Below are 25,976 nucleotides of genomic sequence, written 5' to 3'. Positions count from 1 at the left end.
ATTTTGATGTACGAGTGTGTGTGCACGACATCACTCACATCTTTACTGTTTGTAACATCACATGATCTCATACACTATACATATATTATAACATCAGAGATAACAGCATGTAAATAGAATCTGTTTGACTGGACTTACTCGTGACAATCATGGAGGGAACAATTGCTGTAAGTTCTGATTCGTCCAGGTAATGTTCAATAAAGGTACAGTGCACTCCCGTTATAACGAAATGGTCGGGACCGGCAGTTTTCTTTCATTAAAATGAAATTTCGTTATAACCGAACATGGTTTTAACATAATATATAACGAAAAAGAGGAAACCAGACATATATCATATTCTGTTTGTTGAATCCTCATCATACACTGGAAAGCTATGTGAAATGGGATGGTACCCTTTTAATTTCATTTGAATATTACATTTAAAAGAAAGCATAAAATTGTTTGTATTGTCACACATGTATAGAAAATGAAGGTTTAGGATTCGGTTACAGTTTGCTATTCCAAAGGTGTGTTTCTTACTAAAGTTTGTTACTCTGAAGGCTCCTTATTCTGAAGTTTCACCTTTTCCGGGATTCCGAAGGTTTGTTCATTTGAAGATTCACTCTTCCAAAGATTCATTATTCTGAAAGGTCATAATTTAGATATAAATATATTGATCGTTTTCCGAAGGTTTGTTGATCGGAACATGAAATGAGGTTCATCATTCCAAAGGTTTGTAAATCAAAAAAATGAGAAAGGTTCACTATTCCGCAGGTTCGTGGTTCTGAAGGTGTTTTAAGCCAAAAATGAAATAAGGATCGTTATTCTGAAGGTTTGTTTATCAAAAAAATGAGAAAGGTTAGTTAATTTGAAGGTTCGTTTATCTTCAGAAGATTATAAGGTTTGCAATTCCTAAGTTTTGTTAATAGTGGACTCACTTTTTTTCCACTTTTGGATTTATGAAACTTTTTTTAATGTTCCATTTAACGAACGTTTGAAATTCCTATTATTTTCAGACTAACGAATTGTAATAAGAACCATATTTTTTTGTCGGATTAACAGACCTTATTAATAACAAACCTTATTGATAATGAACCTTTGGAATAACGCCAAAATGTTTGTAATAACAAACCCTATTTCTAAACTAACAGACATTTAGGTGTATCAGAATCTGTGTTTTGTAATAAAGAACCTTCAGAACAATAAAATGAACCTTATTTAATTTCAGATTATTGCATTACAATAACGCAAGCTCCCCTCGGGAACTGTGCGTGACACAAGGAGTGAACACACAGTGATGTGAAGCGTTCGCCTATGCAGAGACGCTATAAATGCTTGATCCACTACATATTTTCGAAAGCGATAAACATTTCATTATAATGGAGCACATTTTTGTTTTTCTTGTCAGTGGCGTTTGGAAAAGACTTTGTTATAATGAAAATTTTGCTATAACCGAGTTCGTTATAAGTAAATTTTGTACCATATACTTTAATGGCGATAATTTAAGGACCAGAAGTTTTACTTCGTTATAATGAAATTTCATTATAACGGTGTTTATTGTAATGGGAGTGCACTGTACAAAATAAAGTCAGACAAGCTGATGAAGCATCCAGGATTGGATGTGAAACTGTTCTTGGACTTAATCCGGAACCTGCACAGAGAGAACAGTTTTGTGACTTGTCAAAGACACTTCTTTAGCTCTGTCTGGCTGGCAAGCATTCACACGTGGTGGGTGAATGGGTGATGTTACTGCCTTTATTGTCTGTATGTCAAGGACTTTTCCTGATCAACGCTCCAGTTCCTGTATCCGCATGCTTTCAAGATGGTGTGCATGTGTTGGTGTTCCTTTTTCTTCATATCTTCAGAAGAAGGGAGGTAGGATTCTCTGTGAAACAGAGTTTTTACAACTCCAAGTTTGTGGATAAGTGGGTGGTGAGAGTCAAATAACAAGTACTGGTCTGTGTGAGTGGGGTTTGCAGAAAACTGAAGGAAGGAAGGAAGGGAAGATCGTTTCCTTGATGTTCTCCACATTGAATTTGATGAATGGATCACAGTTATTGATGTGCTGAAAGAAGCTGTCCACTCCAGCAGATTGTATCTTCACCCATGTGTTGTCAACATTCCTGTACCAGTGTAAGGGCGATGCTCCACTAAATGAATCTAGAACTGTTCCAAACTGTTTCATGTACAGGTTAGCCAGAATTGGAGATATGGGTGAGCCCATGGCACAGCCATGCTTCTGTTTAAAGAAAGCCCCATTGTACGCAAAATAAGTTGTTACTTCTCAGACGTTCCCTAACTACTTCTATAGCTTATTCAAGAGGTACACTTGTGAACAGTGGAGACACACTGAAGGAGGCAATGGTCTCATTCTCCTCAACTTTGATGTCCAGCACTTTCTTGATGAAGTCCCTTGACTTCTGGATGTGACTAATGGGCTCAAGATGGATGTTAACAGTTTGGTGATGCTGTATGTGATACTGTTGATACTGCCGACGATGGGGCTGAGAGGTCTATCTGTCTCATGGATCTTTGGGGGTCCATCAAAAGCTGGAATATCATCTCCAGGGCAGAGATTATAGTAAGATTCCTTGTCAATGTAACCCCCTTTGAGCCGTTCATATGTGTTATTAACACTCAGCAGACTATTTACTTTCTCTGCATAATCAGTCTTGTTCAAAACAACTGTACATCTGCCTTTATCTGCTGGTTAGGAGGACCAGTAATGATTATCTTATCTGCAAGTAATAAACTCTTACCTGTGCCTTTACATTGCATTATCCTTTAATGCTGCCCTCAATCTCGCAAAATGAACAAAGAAAAAGCAAAGGAAGTCCCACTGATGTGTCCTACATCACCCCAGACCCCACTCATTACTGCCCTATAAAAGTTGCCTGACAGCAGACATGCTTCCTCTTCCTTTTGCAGATATCAACAAAGTCCAAGCAAAAGGGGGGAAAGCAGGACATCACAGGTAAGAGTTTGTCACTTACAGATAAGATGATCACTACTGATCCTCCTAATCTGCCTCACGTTAAACTCTTGCCTGTGCCTTTATAGTGAAGAATAGCACAGACTCTATAGGCTTTAACGGAAACAGCCTTGAGGGTGGTTGCCTGAAACTTCCTCCCACTTAAAGGAATAAGTTACGGGGATGCGAAGCACAGAAGGCAGTGGAACTGAATGAGGCTTCATGCACTAAAAACTCTCAGGAATCCAGAAGGAACTTGGGGGAGCCCAAAGGGTAGTCTATTGGAATTGGTCAAAGAGGGCCCTGAAAACCGTAGGAGCCCCAAAATGGCTGGTTTGATCAAGGTACCACTTCAAGGTCAATACAGGCACCGCACCAAGTCCTCTACGATTATAGTGGAGGAGGGAAGGCCAGAGGGAAGACCTCTAGAGGGCCCGCAGAAGCTGACTGATTCTTCACCAAGGAGGAGGCCTGTGGGGACCAGGCACATGCCTGCACTTTCCCAGTGTAAAAGCCTGGATCAGCAGAACTTAAGCATGGATTGAATTTCAACATGGACTAGAGTCAAGAGCGAAAAGGAACACTGACTTGAGTGTCTCCTACCCATGCAAGGAGGTCAACGCCTTCGATGCAGTAACACAGAAGGCGAAGCATCAGGGAACATGAAAAAGTTTCACTTGAGGAAGAGTAAAAGACCCACAAAAACTAGGAAACACTGACAAGAGGGGTGACCATTGCAGAAAGAGGTAGTAGCCCCTGGTTAGAAGTCTGTGAACACAAATTATTCTTCTGATAAGGGAAAGGATAAGTGCAAAGTGGAAATTACATGATGCTAGACTTAAAGGCCAAGGGTCAGTTGGCAGAGAACAATTGGAAAGAATTGAATTCTTTCAGCTCAAAATGAGCTGAAAGAAGGACCTCTCATCCCCTCCAAGGTGCATCAAACAAGATGGCAGAAGGGCTTGAGAACTGCAGGCTCAGGACAAAGTTTCTGGACTAGGGTAAGTAAGCACAGGGTAGCTAGACCTTTACCTTAGTGCCCCTTTAAGGGCAGAGAAGGCACGAAATGCTGCCATTGCGAGCCTGAGGACCGTGAGGGCAGACACCGGTTGATGTGGGGTCATGATAAGGTGCTCCAAAGGCAAGGCAAGATGGCATCAAACTAAGGTTTGCAAGATGAAAAGAAGCAAAGACCTTGGAAGGAAGCAATGTCCTACACACACTACCAGTAAACTTGACTGATGCACTCTGAGTAGGTGAAAGGAAGCCAAAAGGGTCCTCTAGACATAAATGAATTGTGAAGGAGTTATGAAGAAACCTCAAAAAGGCTAAAATTCCACTGGTTGCATGAAGTAAAGAGCCTCTGGCAGCTGTGAGCACAGCAACACCTAGGATCTAATTACTGCACTTAACATTGCAGTCAATAAAGGAGTAATCAAATACTGTAAGCCGTATGAGTGGAGAAAAAAAAATATGAGGACAGCTAACACTTGTGTGAAAAGCCAAAAGGGGGCTTACATCTGAACATACAGACTCACTCCTGACCTGTGACAAACATGATGACATAACAGGTGAAAGGGTACAAGTACAGAGGTACCAAGGGTGATGACAGAAGTACCAAGTGGCCAGTAGAGATCAGAGGTAGATGGTTGAAGGATTCTCTACCCAAAACTGTTGGGGGGTGGGGAGGCCTGATAGATACACATGAGATTTAAATGACACAAAAGGTGTGGTCAGACTGGCAAAAGATCGAGAAGTTTAAGATTGCGAAGTTTGGGCCATTCGTACGCGCGCAAGAAAGAGTGCGCCGTACGATGGCTAGTGATTGTGATGTAACAATGCACATCTGAACATGACAATGGCCTCGCGCTTCGGGGGACAACGCCTGCAAACAGATCTAGAAGTTTCGCGGAAAGTTTGCAGTCACACTGGCAAAACTTCGAGATCTTAAAGATCGCGATCTTAAACTTCGCGATCTTTTGCCAGTGTGACCGCGCCTAGAGACTGCCTGTCTTTCTCAGAACCTGTGAGAATACGAATAAATCAAGTGGTGTGCAGTTGATCAACTGAGCTCAAGCCTCCTCAAATGGGAGGGAAGACTGCAGACAAACCCAAACTGATTGTGGTGACTTAAGGCCAGAAGGAAACCAGCCAAGAAAAGGGGCCACTGACGGGCCCAAGGGTGACATCTAAATCTTTGGAGGTGGGATGAGGAGTGGTGGAAGAGGGAAGGGAAGACTTTTACATGAACTGTGTCGCGTGCGAGAGAGAGAGAGAGAGAGAGAGGGAGAGAGAAAGTCTGAACTCTGAGACACTGCACCAGAGGCTAGTTATTAGACACTACACCAGCGGCCCTCTGATACATGGATATCTGCCTGCCCACTGCTTCGAGGAACTGCATCGCAAACAAAACATGACCCAAGAAGCGGTAGGGTAGGAGTGCCAATAATGACTGAGCGCAGCTCTAGACAGAGGGCATAGAGAGCCACCCTAAAAGCCCTGCTGCAGGTGGCTAGACTAACCTGAAAAGAAGTAGGAGGGTGTAGGAGCTAATATTTGGGATTATTCACAAAGAGAAAACCAACGCAGAGACCAAAGGTCTACAGAAAGTGAAAGAAAAAAAATTTCAAAAATGATTGAAACTTGCAGCTAGTCCAGGGCTGTTACAACAGCCACCTGAAAATGTAAACACAGAAATGCATGTATGTGACTAAGTAGTAGCCACAGAAAGGACACACTAGAATAGTGTAGACACATCAGTGGGGCTTCCTTTGCTTTCTCTTTGATTATTTTGTGAGACTGAGGGCAGCACTAAAGGATAATGCAATATAAAGGCACAGGTAAGAGTTTATCATGAGGCAGATAAAATAACAATATCCTTATCCTTTGGAAGTTGACGTAGAGCCTTCTTTTCTTCTCTGGATATGGTGGAGGTTTGGCGCTAGAGAGGAAAGCAGTACTTGCGTCGTTGGTGAGCTTTAGAGCAATCATGTTGGCTAAGCTGGGGGTTTTCTGTGAACTTCTAAACTCTCTCGAAAATGTCATCTGGTAATCGTGTATGTAACTGCTGGTGTGTATCCTGTAACTTGTTCCGTAAAATGTTGATTGTGAAGTTAGTTCGTCAGATCCTTCAGTTGAGAAGTCCATGCTGTGTTTTGTGAATGATGCTGGTGGCGTGAAAACCTTTCACTGGCAGTCTTAATCCATAGACTGCGCGGTATCATGTCCGAATGCAGGCAACGTAGATTGAATAGAAGTTTGCAAGTAAGTCCAGTTGAACAGATTCAATTTACCGTATTTGCCTGCGATAAAGACGCATTGCCGGATAAGTTGCACCCCGACTTTGGCGATGAAAAACATTAAAAAACAAGAGACCTGGGGGTCTTGTGCTCACCCGAGTATAACAAGCCACAAGTTCACCTTCCATGCACTCTTGCAGACTCTTACCTGAGAACATTGGAAACTTGGGGGTGGGGGGGGGGGGAGCAGCTTTGAGAGCTGGGGGCATGGTGTCCATTTGCATATTCCATCACACTGGTAAAAATACGTGCCCAAGTACACTGTACCGGTACTTTATAGAATGTTGGACTATGCAGTTAGAGTTTGGACGAAAAACAAAACAAAAAACAACAAACAAACAAACAAACAAACTTAAAGCTCTATCACTTCTGATTCTAGACAAGAATATCATTGAACATTCCTTAATTTAGGAGGTTTGGGCCCCAAGGAAAGCATGGTGCCCATTCAAACACTTTGAGATCTTATCCCCCTGGCAAATGCTACATGCCAAGTTTGGTGAAAATCCATTATGTTGTTTTCAGGAAGAAGATGAAAATTTAGGTCCGCATTTGGATTCCCCCCCCCCCCCCCCGGACTGGGGGGGGGGGGGGGCAGCCCTGGATCTGCAATGAACAAACTTGGAACTACAGTACAGTGCTCACATCAGGAACCGCTTATGTGCAACAAAACTTGATGCAACAAAATTTTCACGTGTTATTTCAACCGCTTCATTGGAACCATGAACCGCTTTATCGGGACAAACCTGGCTGAAACACTTCTGTGTATTAATGTCTAAAAATGATAAGTAAATCTTCAGAAAAAATTGCAGGGATCTAATTTCCTTACCAGAAGGATCATTTTCTCACTAGTTCCTGATAGATTAAGCCGACTGCGCAGTAGAGGCGGTCTTATTGAGCGTCATCTTATCGTGCATCGTCAGCTTCTACTCACGCACTTACACTGTAATCTAGTCCACTGATCTCACCAGCCAGCCAGCTACACACGTAGCTGAGAAACTGAGCTTTCTTCCCGCTTTTTTACAATAGCCCTTCTACATGCTGCATGCTCTCACCAACTTGTGTGTGACTGTTTGTGTGTGCCACACCAACACACGCCACACACACACACACACTGTGTGTGCTTGCCAACACATGTAGTGCACTGTGTTAAACTTCAGCTTTGAGATTACACACACAGTCGTCCACTGTATGCAGGTCTGCTTCTAATCGTCCCTTTCCCAGGGGCCCCCCCAATGCAATCTACAATCGCGCGTACACAAATTCCTTGCTACCACTGCACCAACCTGGCCAGGTGGTTGGCATGCTTTTTGGGTGTCAGACTGTCAGTTTCCCTCTGTCTATACCATAGTGTTTTTGTTTTCTTCTTCTTCTTAGGAACAAATTCTTCGACTTACATGAAACACCTGCATGGCTGCTAGCAAGTGGTTTGTTATTTAATCATTACAGTGTTTGTTTTTTCTCTGTCATTCATGGGATCTGGTCAGGGCGAGAGCTAGTCCAGATTCTGTACTTTTTTTATCATTACGCATCCACGCGCGCTCCACAGCTTATCGCGCTATCCCCTGTAACCGCTCGATATCGATGAGGGCGCCAACAAACCTGTCCGAAAAAAACGTCCAGAATGGTTTGACAGTGCGTAGGGTCAAAAGTTCATATTAGGTATGCTGACGTAATGCCCTATCTCTCGCAAGCTCATTGCGTATGCATGAAAACTAAGGGATCGATCACAGAAAAGAGTTCTGTGGGATCGATCGATCTGCAGCCAGCTGTGTGCATTGCACCGTGAATACAGTGCGATCTGCAACAATTACTAATTATGTGCACAGAGATGCCTGCATTTTTGCACAACACACATTATCACAATCAAAGAGCCAACTCTTTGATCACAATGCAATGCGAAACTCGGTACTTCAGTGATCCGTACCATGCATTGTTGCACAGCTGATTCGTGCAACGTTTTTGACTGGCTGAAAGTTATGGTTGCAGTCATCTAGGACCTACTTTCACGTTGTGTTTTGGACTTTGTTGTGCCCAGATTCGATGATGACTTGAATATTATTCTTGAGATTGGAAATGGCTAGCTACAAATCGCCAGCTCGCCGATGTATGATTTGTGATGTGCCACTTCTAACGTCCAAACACTACATAAAACTACAAAGAACTCTGTGAAGGTCGTGAGATGTGGACCTCAAGAAGAGTTGGAAGATTTGTTTGGCGATGTTATTGTTGGTAAAGGGGATCAATGTGTTTTTTGTTTGTTTTTTGGGGGATTGTGCCAATCATGTTCATTAAAGGAAATAATTTTGTCATTAATTATTCTTCATTAATAATATTGTATGATGAAATATTCAGAAATTAAAGAAATTCTTTAATTGACATAGGCACTTGTATGCACCTGTTTTCAATATTATCTGGCCCAATAAGGCGTAACAGATTTAATATCACGAGCGTTCGCCCGCGTCCGGCATGCCTTCTTATCTGTTAAGTAGCCAGCTTGGCTCGAGCTTGGCATGCGCCCATGCCGTCCGCGTTCGGGAACGCCAGCTTAAAAGTCTTTTGTTTAGTGCCTTTGTTTCGAACACAATAGCGTCAACTTCACTGCACCCAATTGACCACGAAGCCATCGCTCCATGTAGCCAGCGTTCGGGAACGCCCGGATTAAGTCTTCCCTTTGTCTTGTGCTGAACACTTATACACAGTTGATTTCATGGAAGCTTAAAAAACGGACAAATTAGCAAACAAATGAAACCACCAAAGGCATCGCACTATTACGCGTTAGTAACGCTGTGATTACCTTAATTTGCGTCGACGAGAGGCGTAATCAAAAAGTATATCCGAAAGAGTTGTTGCGACACGGATTGTCGCCCCTACACGGATTGTCGCCTCCTGCTCGGGGCGACAATCCGTGACGGGCGCTGGCGGCACGGATTGTCGCCCCCTACACGGATTGTCGCCTGGCGACAATCCGTGACGCTTGTGCAGTTCCCAGTTTTTGACCTCGAAGGCGACAATCCGTGTTGGCAAAAAAAATGTTGCGACACGGATTGTCGCCCCGGGCTCGGGGTGGTTCCTCCCGGACCGGTATTAAGCTTTGGTGGGATGGGTATGACTGGTAAGTTATGCGTATGTGTGTGTGTGTGTGTGTGTGTGTATTGTGACCTGCATGATATGTGATGTGTATGATTTGTTGTGTATGTGTGTGTGTCTGTGTGTGTGTGTGTGTGTGTAAGTGTGTGTATGTGTGTGTGTTTGGAGTATAATAATACAATATGTAGAAACTGTGCATGTGTGGTGGTCATAGTGGTAGTGGTTTGTTTGTCTGTGTGTATACGTGTGCCTGTATGTTTACGTGTGTACATGTGGAATATAGCGGCGCTACTGTGGCAATACAAACGCCTTCAGAGTGTATGAGCACGTGTTTAAAAAATTCACACCAGCGTTGATCTAAAAATAGTATGGGTGTGTGAACCAATATCAGCGGTGAGGCAGGCTAGGCGAGAGAGAGAGACCGAGAGAAAATACATACGAAGGAGGTACCCTCCCCAAATGTTATTTGTCTTTGTTCATTTTTCACTGCAGTCATTTTCTTCCATCAGTCTTATAAACTAGAACGTCCATACCACTATTCTTTGTCCCAGAATAGGTTTGGCATGCTTTATGCATGAGCGAAGTTTTATTTCCAAACGCCGTAAAAAAATTTGTCAATCGTTAGTTGATTTTAGCACAAACGAACTGCCATTGCACACCGCTAATACATACGTAATACAAACAAACACCAACAAACACTCAAACAAATCCTCACAATGCAAATAAACCAACTCAACACTTTTTTCCTTGATATTCATTGATTTCATTCAAATCATTCATAAATCGACTCATTCTGGGTGTAACATGAAAAAAAAAGTTACAAATGGCAATTCGAAACAGAAACAAATCCATTTGTCAATTTATACCACAAATAATCTCACTTCAACATAGATAACTCGATTATAGACCAACCCTACTAACAATTTCTTCACGAGAAAGTTTTGACATGTAGGGCCCTACCAAACCTATATTCCTTGAATACATTGGTTTGGATCATGTAACACCTTCTTACTTACAAGGGCATATACATAAAAAAAAAAAAACACAAATACATTACACGAATCTAGAATGAAATCAGTCATAAAAAACCCGACCACCCCCTCCCCTCCCCATCCGAAACAAATCTAGGGCCTACATCTATCCTAAATATTAAATCCTACCAACATCTGTCATACCATTTATAACTATCCTTCTTCAAATCCAATCCCCAACCCACCAACCCCTGATTAAACAAAATCTAAATCATCCCACACCCAAATTCACCAACCCAAATACATACACACACACACACACACACACACGAAGGTTCCGTTATTCCGAAGTTTCGTTTTTTCCGAGGCTTCATTTTAATATCCGAAACACACAATTCCCTATATAGCTAGAGGTTTGTTGATCCAAAAATGAAATTCGGAATAACGAACCTTCGGAATAATGAGCCTTCGGACGAATGAGCCTTCAGAGTAACAAACTTTTGCAATAACGAAATGTAACCCCCTTCCCAGATACCGACGCACACCCGAACCGATACCACATTCTTTCCTGATGAAACGATTTCCCAATGTTGATAAATAAGACATAATGGACCATATGCAGAAAAGCAGCATCTGCCCGCACGCAAGCTCCACTCCGAATTCATAATTATACAAATCTGCCAAACAAACTCATCAAATTCAAAGCTGCTGATAAAATCAATATCAACGTTTATGCCAGCAACAGCTTACTAGTTATCCCTCCCCACGCGCAGCTAAAAAACACATACGCAAAAAACTGACATAATAAACACATTCTTCCATCACACACACACACACACACACACGCACAAACGGACACTAAATTATCATGTGCACGCGCACATACACACTTCCTTGAAACCTCACCATGACTTTTTACATGGCATGTTTGCATGGATGTAGCCATGTAAGTTATGTGTTAGTATTTCAATGATTATGTCCAGAACGATATTACCCAGCAAAATGTGCTTCGAGGGCGGGCGACAATCCGTGCCGCCAGCCCCCTACACGGATTGTCGCCAGGCGATAATCCGTGTAGGGGGCGACAATCCGTGCCGCCAACGCCCGTCACGGATTGTCGCCCCGAGCAGGAGGCGACAATCCGTGTAGGGGCGACAATCCGTGTCGCAACAAGAGTATTTATTCCCCTTACATGAGCGTGAGACCACTCTTGTAAGCAGCTTCTCAGGTGAAGCAAAATGTGTGTAATGAAGTGACAAGTGTATTAAGAAAAACATTCACAATAGCTAGGTAGATTGACGGAAACTTGACACCCATGGCCGTGCCAGCCAGGCAATAGGCTGGTGGAAATTTCCAGGAACTTCAAAGCAGGTTTGCCGCCGCCAGGCAAAACCGCAGGGTAAAGGAATTTGCGTACGCGCTGAATGGGTCGTAAACATCGTGTCAATTGCATGGGGCCTGGAAACAGGGGCTATGTATAGTAACCCTGTGCTGCTGTATAATACGAGCATGCTGATGGAGACACGTGCTGGAGTTGGCGAGAGCTAGCTGATGAGAGCTGCCTGCCTGAAACCAGGGAGGTGCATACACATCTGGCTCTGCTGAAACTATGGAGCTATAGTACAGTAAAGTCGACACGATAAAAAAGTCCCGATTTTTGCCTTTGTTATTCCTTGAAAATTTCTTCGTCTTAGTCGACATTTAGAAGTGGACAACTCGCGTAAATCGACCTGATTTTTTAGTGCCAACTGAGCTGAAATACGTGTTTATTCCCTCGTCTAAGTCGACATATTTTTTTTTCGCTCAAAATCTTATCGCCATTCTCTGAAAAAGAATTGTTTTCCCGCGAGTCGGTAATTCGCTAGTGTACGGCGTGGTAGCGTTCGCGCCATGCGTCCATTGTCTTGTACGCCAGAAATGAAAGGGCATACATTCATTTACATTCTTTGGAGAATTACATGTAGTTGCCTACCCAAAGCAGTTCACTTTCCCCCTTTTCTCCTGCTCGTTATTCTCAAAACGCACAAACTGTGTACACATAAAGGTCCTAGTAGAAAATCATTATCAGAACATGATACACGTGTAGGTGTTTCTGTTTAACCGAATATTCTAACGTTAATTATTCCGAAGCGTTAATAGAAACCTGGGCCCGTTTTTAGAAAAGTAATCAAATGCAACTACATGTAATTAAATGCAACTGAAAATTAAATGCAGGTGTATCAAATCACGAGTAACTTTGCACATAAACGCAAGTGCGTTGCTGAAAAGGCTTGCGTTTGATAATCATATGAAACTAGAAAATAGTTGTACAAACCTGAAACTCAATTGCGTTGAAACACAACTCTTAAAGTCAAATGAATCAAATCACGCGCAACGCTGTATTCAAACGCAAGAGCGTTGCAGGGAAGACTTGTGGTTTTCGTAAGAAACTAGAAACTGTGGTTAAAAGCATCTCTTAACATCTACGGAGGTGCGTTATTGTTGAAAAGTCTTGCATTATTTTGTGTGGTTTTTTTCGTACGTAAAATTAAAAATTAAACGCAGCTCTGAAAATCAATAATGCAATTGCAAGTCCTTGTGATCATGCGGAACGTTGAATAGACTTGCGTTTGATAATCGTACGAAACTTGAAAATTGTAGGGAACTTCTTTAAAACTCAGTTGCGTTTCAACGCGATTCTATAAATCAAATGCAAGTCCATCAAATCACACGCGACGCTGTATTTAAACGCAAGAGCATTGCCGAGAAGACATGCAGTTTTTGTACGAAATTATAAGAAACTGCGTTTAAACGCATCTCTAAACATCTACGGAAGTGAGTTATTGTTGAAAAGACCTGTATTATTTTTTACTTCGTACGCAAAATTAAAAATTAAACGCAACCCCAAAAATCAAATGCAAGTCCATCAAATCACACGGAACGCTGAAAAGACTTGCGTTTGATAATCATCCGACACTAGAAAATTGTAAGAAATAAACGCAATTCTAAAAGTCAAATGCAAGTCCATCAAATCACAAGCAACGCTGTATTTAAAACGGAAGAGCGTTGCAGAAAAGACTTGCGGTTTCTGTAAGAAACTAGAAACTGCGTTTAAACGCATAAAAATCTATACCGAAGCGTGCTATTGTTGAAAAGACTTTAAGAATCATATTTTTTTATTTCGTAACGGAACTTTCGCCGTGACCGAACTTAGTCTGCACTAGCAGGGGAAAGACATCGCAACATTTACACGTTTCAAACTACCGAAACGCATCGTGCTTCACGTAATGTCAGTGAAAAAATAGTAGCAAATTATTGTTACTGCAGTTTGCTATTCCGAAGGTTTAAATCTCAGTCCAAAATTAAATAAGTCCGATGATGGAAAGATATTCATCTTTACGAAGGTTAGTAATCCGAAAGATGTCGTTTCCGAATTAACAAATTTTTCTTCTTCTTTTTATTTCAGACTGGCCCGCGCCGTACAGAGCGGTAATGTTGCGAATCGGAGCGCGAGAACAATTCATTTTCAGAGTATGGCAATAGAAATTTAAACAAAACAAAATCACATGGCGACTTAGGGAAGGAAAATCACACATCCTATTTCAACTCAGTCGGCACTGAAAATTATCTCGACAGAATCATAAGAAATCACACGCATATCTTCACAGCAACGCACTTGCATTTGAATCGCAAAGTTGCATGCACTTTGGGGAATATGCGTTTGTTTTTTCAAATCAAATTTAAAACGTACAGTGTCTAGAAACGGGTCCAGGTTTCGGATCCCGCTCTTTCAAAATCTCCCAAGAGATTTGGGTTTTGTGCAATGCCGTTACTAATCCGCGTGTGCTTGTTTCGCAATAAAACTCGAATGAAGATGTACACAGCGATAGAGGCTCAGCTCAGTAGATACCTGCCTCCAGTGACAATATTCATGTATACAACAAAAGAGTTTGTGAGCCCATTAGCGCAATGTCTATTCATGACTATGTGTAGCTGGTGCCCGATCGATACTTTCATTGTTTGATGGCACATGACTAGTTGACCATGGAAAGGGGATACATGTATAGGCCTACAGCTTGACTGCTTCCGCACAGGAGGAATACCAACCTGTCCATTCTCAAGTCGACCTGCAAAGAGAATCTCGCTTTTGAGCATTTCAGGCTCTTGGAGATGTGGAATTGGGTTGTGTAAAGCTAAAAGCCGCGTTTACACCATGTTCCCGGCAACCACGGCAGTCACATTTCAGGCCATCAAGGACAAAACGGGACGGACGTGAAACAACGCTGTGAGACGAGATAGGCAAATGTGACAGGCCGTGATTGCCGTGATTGATATTCGTTGATGTGACAAATAAATACGATTCATTAATCCGAAACCGCACGAATTTTGTGATTCTAAAGGTGCATTTATCGGGATATGAAATTAATTACGTTACTCTGAAAACGAATAACACAACTTGTTCCTTTTAATTTCTGGGATTAACAAAACATCAGAAAGCAAAGCTTATTTAATTTTCGGATTTTTAGTCTGACATTGGGGGTTAGTAGTTCGGAAAATAAGTATTGAAAATCTTTGAGGCAAGAAAATACGTTGAATTCTTATTATGGCATCGTTATTTCCTTTGCCTTATGTTCATTATTCCGAAAGAAGAATAAGGTTCGTAAATCCGATGGTTCTTTTTGCAGAACCCGCAAAACACGCAAATTTGATATGCCTTAACTAATAAATTTGTTAATCCAAAATTGTATTAGGGCTCGTTAATACCATTTGTGGCATTATTCCGAAGGTTCGTAAATGTGAGAATGAATTACGTGCATGGTACGAAACTTATATCATTTTTGGCTAAAAGAAAATTAAAAACGCCGAATCTTTTCCTGTGACGGGAATATGGGTTTATTTCTGAACGTGACATCGTTTACTTCTTTGCACGATATTCATCATTCCGGAAAAAAAAAATATTCAGATGGTTCATTCATCCGAAAATGGAAAAAAGGTGGGTCGTTTATCTGTAAAGGAATTATCATATTCGTGGTAAGAAACTTCGTTTTCGAATCAGCTATATAACGTCCGAAATTTCGAAACTTATAAGAAAAGCGAACCTTCAGCATATTAAGATAGCGAATCGTAACAGTTTTTTTTTTTTTTTTTTTAATCGAGCAGTGTGAAATAACAAATATCCGACATTTATTTTAGCATGGTATGGAGCAGAATGTTACTGCTATTCACTTCCAAAAGTAAAAGCAATCATCTGACATTTATTCTGGCATCTTCTGAATGTTATTGCTATTTACTTTCGAAAGTAAAGCAAACATCCGACATTTATTTAATCACCGTATGGAATTGAATATTACTCTGATTCATTTCCGAACGTCAGAGGAAACATTCGACATTTATTTTAGCATCTTCCGGAGCTGAATGTTATTGCTATTTATTTTCGAACATAAAAGCAAACATCAGACATTTATTTTATCATCATACGGAGTTGAATATTATTATTATTCATTTCCGAACGTCAAAGCAAACATTCGACATTTATTTCAGCATCTTCCGGAGCCGAATGTTATCCTTAATTCATTTCCGAATGCAAAATCAACATTATCTGACATTAATCTAAGCACCGTACGGAGCTGACTCTTACCGTTATCATTTCCAAAAGTATAAGCAAACATCCGACATTTATTTTAGTATCATACGGAGTCGAATATTACCGTTATTCATTTCCAAAATTAAGAGCAAACATATGACATTTATTTTAGCATCTTACGGAGCCGATTGTTACCGCTGTTCATTTTCGAAAGTAAAGGCAAACATCCGACTTTTTTAGTGGCCCGACGTGCGTTTTTGGTGGCCCCGAGCCACCGGGCCACCGTAAGTGTCGAGCCTTGACTAATGTCATCGAAAAGTAAACCAGAATGCAACTTCTCGCTTGTGAATTATTGCTTGTGAATAATCGCAAAACTTTGGCAAAACTTTTGGAATACCAGCCCTGTTCATGACGCTTGGAAACTGCGAGTCGAGAGAATTTTGCGAACTGGTGCAATGTTACTCCGTAGCGTAGGCGACTGTACTTGACGATTAAAAATGCATGTGGAGTCGCAATCGTTTGTAAACTGTCTGAAGTGCGCGATTTTTCTCACCCTGTTTTTTGCCACGCGATTTATTTTTAACTGGCAAGAACGATGTGGAATTCTGGCGTCCACCGTAAATTGTGCACTTGCCGGCGCAAATTGTTCTTTTCATAGGTGAAGCCGTGCGCGGAAGGCACGTGGTTGGGATAATCCTTGCGTTCCTAAAGCGGAAAGGAACGCCATGAATGCGACTTGTGAGACTTGTGAGCAAGTCCGTTCTGTTGCGTCCAAGGAACGCCCTCATTAGGCTGATGAATAGAGGGATTAAGCCCCCCATTCTGCACGCAGGAGGAATAGGGGCGTCCCCTAACAAAAGGAGGAACGCGAGCATTCCCCATGCGGCCGAACGCTCGTGAAATTAAATCTGTCACGCCTAAGTAACAATGTAATTTTGGAATATAAGCTCAGGGCTGTGAAATGTGGGTTCTATGAACCATACTTAGCTATGGTAAACAAGATATCAAGCATATTCAGGGGTGGAGAAGGTGAAGGGGATACATTACACAATTTGTAGTGCAAAGTTTTGAAGTACATGTAAGGAACCAGAAAATGCCTTTTTTGTTTGTTCTTTTCCCCAAATGTTAGTAGAGAGCAGTCTAAATTTAAAGAATTGCGCTAAGTTTGTAAAACTTTTATCATTTTATTACCACTTCATGTAGGGCCTACTGGGCAGTTAGACCGAAACTATTTGCTTTGATAATTTCTGTAACAGAGACAATCAGACCAATATCCCTGTTGTAAGAATACCCCGTCATTCAGTCTTTTGTCTGTTAGTCTTCATGATAATAAAGCTAAATTTAGTAAAGCAAGATGAAGACGCTTAAGGGCATTTTTGCTACAGAGATATTGTTAAATTGGTCTCTGCAATTACAGAAGTGAACAGTTTTGGTTGAACTGCCCTTCTGCATATGCATATATATATATATATATATATATATATATACATATCCAATCATATCTTCCTTTTTTTTTTGCAAACCATACCTGTATTTGCTCAAAATAGTAGCTCCATGTATATACATTATTAGATAAGTAGGCCTATTCATATCAAAAGACTGTATGACAGAGCAACTTGTTTGTTTCTAATTCACAAACATTTAAGGGGGGATATCAGCATGAAATTATGCTAGGGAAATGTGTGGGTCATGCACACAACACACACAAACGCATACACGCATGTGCACACACACACACACACACACAAACGCATACACGCATGTGCACACACACACACATACACACACTCACGTGTTAGCAATTTGATTAAACCCCCTATTACAATTCACATCCAAATTAAAACATTGTACATATACTTTGTACATACAGCTGTAATTACAATGTAGTAGACTTTACCTTTTTTTCCACGTTTATGGCGGCTGATTATTGGTAAATAAGTTAAGATTTTTTTTTTCAGTGTTGAGGTGTGGTCAGAAAATACGTCAATTTATCACTGTTGTACTTTGAAATGTACAATGTACAGTGTACATGTACATTGTACATGTGCAATATATGTTCTGTTAAATACACTGTGTAGTCTTCATCATTTCATGTCCAGTAAGAGCAGACAGCAAAGTGAAAACAAATGGACTACAAGTAGTGTAATTTGAACATATAATTTGTACATTATTTAATCACATTACTTCTTAAGCCTTCATTATAAAAATTTGGCCATGATGGTAAAACTGTTAATGTTGTACCAACTACCAAGGAAGTTTCAAAGCTAGCATCCCACTCCCAACTGCCAATAATGAGGTCAAAAAGTTGTCACTCTGGGAAGGACGTTCAAAATAATTCCTCAGGTGTATAAGTGCCTTCAAAGTTGGATACTCTGTGCCACCAAGTACTCATAAGGAACTGAAATTAAATGTTCTATAGTTTCTCCATGCTCTTGAAATTCCTTCATTATACACTTTCATTTGTATATGTACATGTACAAGTACTGTAATATCCAATACATTTACTGTATATTCATGATAGTTCATGATCATTGTTCAATAACAGTGCATTATTTCAAACAAAATACATTGTAAACTGTTTGACTCTGAATGTTGATGTCAGAGAAATAATATGATATGTCACATTTCAGTCTGATTACCATGTGTAGTAGACTCTCATTACACATCAAAAACACAGGATTAACACAAACTGGTTACAAGTTATGACAAAGAAATCTTCCTGGTCCCACTGTAGATTTTGTTTTTTCATTTGTTGTGTTTTACAACAATTTTTGGTAAAAAAAAATTGCTTCGAAGTTCAAAAAAAGAAAATAAATTCATTGCTACACAGTTCAAACTACAGGTATAAATGTTCATGTGCATTAACAGAACTAGTTTTATTTTTATCAAAATGGGCCAAAGAACATACTGTACTTCTCATGAATGATTTTGTATGTAAAGAAAGTATATGTTAACAAGTTCTTGGTAGTTGTACAACTCAAAAACATACCGTACACATGTGTACACTTGTATGTACATGTATGCATTGATGAATATGCGATGTACAATTACATGTACATGTGCAGACAAATGGCATAACAGTTCAATTTTCAAACACCCAAAACACACAGCCCATCCCCACTTGGCATGGTCTGTATGTACATACGTACATGTAATCCACTACATCACAAAAACACAACCTTGAACTAAAATATTTCAACTTTTCCATAATCTTATCACTTGTAATTACGATATGTACCCATCAACATGTCCAATGAAATGAAAATATTCATGCATAAAAAACAAAGTACAGTATGAAAAGTAGGTGTGATGAATGTACATTGCATTTGCTTCTATGAATAAGAGCAAGGTACAGTAATTGCAGTGATAAAAAGAAAATTATTGTATATGTAGCGTGGAATTGCAAAAATTTAGGTGCACCAGAAACCAATGTACCAACCACTCACCATTACAAACCTTAAGGAGGAAAAACACCCACAGTGGATTCTTGTTTTAAAACAATCATATGAATTCTCTAAAAAACAATTTTCAAAGCCCAAAGGTACAAGCTACATGTACACGTGTATACGTAACATTTTTCAGTTTAAAAAACAAACAAAAAAAAATCTTAGCTACGATGTACAACTGTACAGCATGCAGCTGTACATGATTCTTCATGTTACCAGTATATCTGATAAGGCCTGAAAATTGAGTGCTTTTAAAAAGTGGATATAATCGTCTAGATCACTTGGGCATCCACACAAAACCGTACTGTGTACGCTGCTTACGTCAACACCCAGGCCAGACGCAATGCTAGCTATCAGAACTCTGATTTCACCATCTGTTGCCAACATGCTGTCAACCATTTCCTTTTGGATATCAATTTCCGTGTTCCAGTGGTACATATTATAAACTTATTAACATACCTGTGGCAACCTTCTGGAAGCAGTGCCTTAAAGGTCGCGTACACATTACTGCACAGTTTTCTTATCATCCTTTCACAACATGCACCATGAGTCTTCCAGTCATCTGCCAGCCACTTGAACATTGTATCTAAATCTCTTGCAGCAGACTTGACGACATGTTTTATATTTTGCTTGTCCGACAACTGATTTACCCACACATAACTGCGAAGACCAAAGTTTTCGATGATACCGCTATGCACATCTCTGGTTGCAGTGGCTGTCAGGGCAACAGCGGGACTGACTGACGACTTGAGTTTCAATCATAATTCACCCAATTTTCCATACGCTGCTCGAAATGCTTTGGTGTCTCCAGATGCGGTCCCCCTATTTGAAAAATAAGAAAAAAAAAAAAACCCAGTAAGATTAAAAAAAAAAGAACATTTTCTACATTGCACATAAGTGATTTTAATAATGCCTGCAGTCTCTACGATGCATATCACATAGCCATAAGACTGCATAATTTTATTCTATAGATGAACAAGTATGAGTACATTTGCATACTGAAGCATGTTCCCATTTGAGTTTTTTCTCAATGTAGTACATGCACATGAAGAATTAGTCTGTGGGCCACAGCGTGTGTCTCGATTGCTCCTCTGTGTAGAGGAGCAAAGCCTACGAGGCACAGGCTGTAGCTCACAGACTAAAGCTATGAAAAGGCAGTAGGCCTATGTGTAATTGCATTTGTATGCGAGAAAGTTACAGTAGTTACTGTACTGTACAAAACAATTAAACCAGTGCAGTTACGGTGTTAACAATTTATCACAATTACACAGGATTTAACTCAGTACACCTAGTAGGAACACTCACAAGATATAGTACTGTAGTAGAAGCCTGCCATGTGTTTACCCTACCCGGCCCAGAGGCCAGACATAAATAGTTTTACAATCATTTTTTGTTGTTCAACTAGGGGCCTACAGTTACAGTTTGTAATTCAAGACAAGAGACACGTAATGAAAGTTGCCTTGACGAATCATTTTTAGAAACTGGATAGATCTAAATTGATTAGCTTACCGCTAGGCTGCTTGAGTCTTTGACTTTGTCACGCAGGACAAGCAAGATCCACAGCCCTGCTCAAGACATCTGGTCCGAAATTAAAGACTTCAAAGGCATGACAGCAGGAGCCACGGCTTTCGGAGAGTCTGGTCCATCATGTAGATCTAGTTTGCGAAGAATATCAACGCATAACGGTGCAGCTTGGAAGTTGGAACACCAACACTACTGCCGAAACCAGTCGGCAGGGAGATAAACAAAAAATCATGACCACGCACGGAGAAACGAAACAAGTACGTGTAGTATATAGGGACTTCTGAGTTCTGGTTCTGCTGCTGCTCCCTGAAACCGTCAACGAATCCAAGCTTCTCAGTAGCACATTGCATTGAATGCTCTTCTCATTATCACTGTCAGAAAAGCGATGTCGAGACGCTGATGTTGACATCCATTGATCATGTAAACAAGATTTGGAGGAAATACTTGAAATGCTGCACAGATTTTGGTCGGAAAACGCAAGACTCGGAATCAATACGAAAAGCACATTGCACAAGCTGTATGCTGTACACGCGATCCGGGGGATCCCCGAATGAGAAGTAAAAGCCACCTCGAAATTGACATGTACGATAGGTCACGATTCTTTAAATGGGCGAATATTTTTTCTATACGTATTTATCAATTTTTAATTTTTTATTTTTAAATTATTATTTCCTTGTCGAAAAATAGATCCAAATTGTTGATAATTATGATATTTATAATTTAATTTATAACAATTATGGGAACGAGTAGAAGTTAGTCTTAATCTTACACACGGTTTATGTACGTTCTAATTTCATTCTCCTCTTATGATCTCTAAGATATACTATTTGAGCAATTTTTAATAAAAAGAAAAATAATTTTGAAATGCCAGTAATATATGTTGAGATTAATACCAATATTGGCGTAAAATACGTATGTTATATTGCTAAAAGCAATGTACCTGTTTGCAATAAGACTACAAGATTAGAGATCGATCGACTTTTTTCGATCCCGCAAATTGCCTGCTGGATGCGATCTCATCGACCAATCAGGATGCTCAAAATGAATGAGCGGGTGGGGGTGGGGCCAATTTTTTACGAAATATTTCGGAAAGACTTGGCAAACCAGACTGGACTGTTTTGGAGGTCGAGATGCGTGCGTGCGTGGCAAATAATACACGAGCGTACGGTGGGGCATACGCGTGCTGTAGCGGTGTGTGCGCGCGGTAAATGATCACACAAAACAGTCCAGGCAGTGGACTAGGCGAGAGCTATCAAAAGAAGAAAGACTGCTCAGGCTAAGTTGTCTCTTGCACCAGACCATCAAATTGTCATTACGATCACTAATCATTTCCCCCCCCCCCCTAAGTCAGGTTGTGTCTTATACATGGGTGGATCTAAACACGGAACTTAACGGTATGTATTTTCAACTCTAAATGAGGGTTATTTTGCGGATCAAATGAATGGAGGTTTGTTCCGATAATGCATTTGCCAAAATTGCGAGACTGCCGTGCCGTGTCCTTTCTTATTGCCGTTTTGTGTCTGCGTGTCATAGCGTGCAGGTAGTAACCTGACGCTGTGGTTATCGTTGGGTTTGACAACTGTGCGTGGTTTATTGTAATGCCCACATACTTGGCTTCATCTTGTGTGGTTTGCACGGGCCAATAAAGGCCATCGCTTAAGCGGGAGCACCGCTTAAACAGGAGAAAAACGTGTCTCTCAACCCCTTGCGATTAAGCGGTGAGCACTGTAATCAACGTACAAAATCATAGTAACTTTGCTTAATCACTTCTGGTTGTAAGAAGAATTGTAAATATTCCTTTTGTGGGGGGGGGGGGGGGGGGATGGGTCGCCAAGGGGTCCCCAAGGGGAGCATGGTACCGGGTACCTGTCAAGTTTTGTGAATATTCATCAAGGGGATTTCAAAGATTATGAACATGTACAATTTACGTCCCGATTTGGACCCATCCCACCCCACTCCCTTGGGTCCCACATGGGGGGGGGGGGGCACCACTGATTCTGCAATGAACAAACTTGAAACAACAGTCATTAATACACTGACTCATTGCATTAACTTAGCTCAATCCCTTCTGGTTCTAGATAAAATCTTTAAGATTCCTTTACTGGAGGGTGGGTGGGGCCCCCTCCCCCTTGGGGGCCCCCAGGTGGGGCATGGTGCCCATTTGGTGGAATTGAAATTCTATCCCCCTGGGGATAATACCTGCCAAGTTTGGTGAAAATTCATCATGGGTTTTCAAGAAAAAGATAAAACATACAATTTAGGCCCCATCAGGACCCTTCCCTTGGGTCCCAAGGGACGCATCCCTGATTCCGCCATGAACAAACTTGAAACTACAGTCATAAATGTACTAACTCATAGTAATAACTTAGCTCCACCACTTCTGGTTCTGGGGGCCCCCAGGTGGGACATGGTGCCCATTTGAACAAATTGAGATCCTATCCCCCTAGGGATGCTATCTGCCAAGTTTGGTGAAATTCGGTCAAGGGGTTTTCAAGAAGACTAAAATGTAAAAAGTTTATGCACGGCACACGACGGACGCTGGATGAAGATCAATCGCAATAGCTCACTTGAGCCGAGCTAAAAGTCTGAGGGATATGTTTTGAACAAAATTTTGATACTTTTCTGTATTACTTATAAAAAAAAAGAAACTTTGTTATTTCATCATGTTTCACACATTTCCCAAAAATAATTAATGTTTGTTTCATCTTAATTTTTTCTGGTTGATGCAAACTGCAGGTCAGAGTTTTGAATGATGTTCAGTGTGTCGGACCCCAATGTGAAGAATGACATAATGTGTGTGCACTCGAACACACTATCTTCAATAGCCGAGTAGTGTCTTCATTCACACACATTTAATACTGAATAGCTGAGTATTGGCCTGTATGCATAAAAGGTATCAATATTGCAATTGCTTCAAGCACAAACACAAGTTTGTGAAGCAAGAGATAAAGCTCAAGCAATTGCTTAAATCCTTATGAATTATCTTTTGCTTGTACTTGAAACTTTTGCTTGCTCAGCACAAGCAGTTGCTTGCGATTTCAACAAGAGATGTCAAAAGCCTGTGCAAACACAAGAACAAAGGCAGGTTTGAAAGCATGTATATGAAAGGATGTGTGTGTGCAAAAGCATTTCCTGATATATAGTAAAAGAGCTATGAAATAAAAAAATAAATGAGAACTTACTATTGGAAGTTTGTTATTTTAACAGCAATTAGAAGGGAGTGAATATACAGTATAAGATCCAATTTGTGCATTTCAACTGATGTGACCACTGATAATTTGATAAGATAACTAGAAATGTTGCTATGGCGACTGGTATACCTCTGCCATAATACATGGTTCTCCTAATAGGTGTATAGTACAATGTCTTCGCAATGTGTGATGACAGTTTCACGTAACTGGCAAAATATTGAAGTAACAGGTTTGTCACAAATGTGTTGAATGTTCACTTTCCTTGAACTATGTTTGCTATATTGTCTAAGAGTGCAGGTATATGTGTTTGGGAATTTAAGGATTTTTACAGTACACTGGATCTTCCATAAGGCTCATCTTGTCTGGGTGAAAACTGTGAATGGTTTGCACTCTTTGTGCTGGAGTCAGAGCAAATAACATGGTTGCTTTAAGTGCTAACATCTATAGAGTTACCTTGCTGGCTGGTGACACACGACGGACCACATCTACATCCCATATGCGACTGTACCTAGGAATGGTTTAAAGACACCTTACTGATAGCTGCCTGTTACAGGGTGTGTTTCAACTGTGTAATGAGTATCATCTAATGATAAGAATGAGGCCATTGCACTTCTTGCTACGTTATTGATGGCACTGTACATGTGTAACTTGGACCCCGTTTACAGTGCGAGGCTCGGCCGCGGCCGAGCTGCGGCCGAGCCCAGCCCCGCTTCAGTGTAAACGCGCAAAAGGCCAAATGCGAGGCCAAAATTGGCCTCGCATTTGGCCTCGCTCTGGAGGTGGTCTCGGCCGCGGCCGAGCCCTGCCTCTTCTTGGTGTAAACGCAAACTGGGCCAAATGCGCGGCCAATTGCGCGGCCAATTTTAGTCTGGCTTCCAAACCCTCTGCCTGTATCTTTCGCTATTCAGGATATTAACCCCCTCAAAGTCGAAAACTAGTATAGTTTAAGGTGGTTTTGTCCTGCAAAGGATTTTTTTTCTTCGGCAAAGGCCTTTGCCCGAACGGCGACTTCGTCGCCACGGAATTCATTTGGCAAAGGGTCTGAAAACCAGACAATACCAAATTGCGTTTGTTTACAAGCAGAGCGCCACTACGACAAAATATTGAAAGGTTTGAATCAAAAGCGCGGCCGAGCCCAGCAGTGTAAACGGACAAAATTGCGAGGCTCGGCCGCGCAATTGAGGCCGGACTCGGCCGCGGCCGAGCCCGGCCCCGCACTGTAAACGGGGTCTTGCTCTTTCTCTGTAAAATAATTCATTGAAGAATTCCAGCAATTTTCCAATGTTGGTGTGGGTCAATGCATGGACCTACATCGCTCGTTAATTAATTCAAACACCTGTTTCTATCAAAAGCGTCACAATAACATTTTATACATGCTTTCGTGCTTTGATCTCATCACAACCGCCGACTGTCAGCCTGGATGAAAACAAAATGGCGCTTTGAGAAATCCAAAAACTGTATGCACAGAAGATAATAAACTCTATCAAATAAAAAAAAATGCAAGTGCAGTAAAGAATAATAATAATAATAATTCACAACATTTATATAGCGCGTTATTACATAAAATGTCTCTAAGCGCTATGGGAAAAAGAAAACAATAGAAAGGGAAGAAGAGGAAAGAAAAGAGAGAAAGAAGAAGAAGGTACAGTTTCAGACACGGTATAAGACATGAGACACAGTCATAATACTACTCAATAAACAAATACGTTTTTAACATGGATTTAAATTTGTCTACTGAGTCTGTTTGTTTCAAGCATTCAGGTAAACTGTTCCAGAGTTGAGGTGATGCTGACTGAAAAGCTCTAGAACCATAAGATTGGGTATTGACAGGAGGAGGTATTAAAAGTGATTTGTTGTTAGACCGCAAGTTCCGGGAGGGTAGGTATTCAGTTATCAACTGTTGAAGATAAACCGGTGCAATATTTCGCAAACATTTAAAAGTTAA

At 40.9% G+C, this 25,976-nt stretch overlaps 1 protein-coding gene and 1 pseudogene across 3 annotated transcripts in view; both read right to left on the bottom strand.

The window, feature by feature from the left end:
* The window catches only part of LOC140235642 (Fanconi anemia group M protein homolog), a 387,390-nt gene that overhangs the window by 38,131 nt on the left and 323,283 nt on the right, over positions 1-25,976 (bottom strand). The window lies entirely within an intron of this gene.
* On the bottom strand, positions 19,524-20,685 carry LOC140232489 (ATP-dependent helicase wrn-1-like; annotated as a pseudogene).

The sequence above is a fragment of the Diadema setosum genome, chromosome 1, assembly GCF_964275005.1.
Source record: "Diadema setosum chromosome 1, eeDiaSeto1, whole genome shotgun sequence".
Taxonomy (NCBI): Eukaryota; Metazoa; Echinodermata; class Echinoidea; order Diadematoida; family Diadematidae; genus Diadema; species Diadema setosum.
The sequence above is the reverse complement of the archived record's forward strand: the minus strand, read 5'-3'. Positions and strand labels throughout refer to the sequence as shown.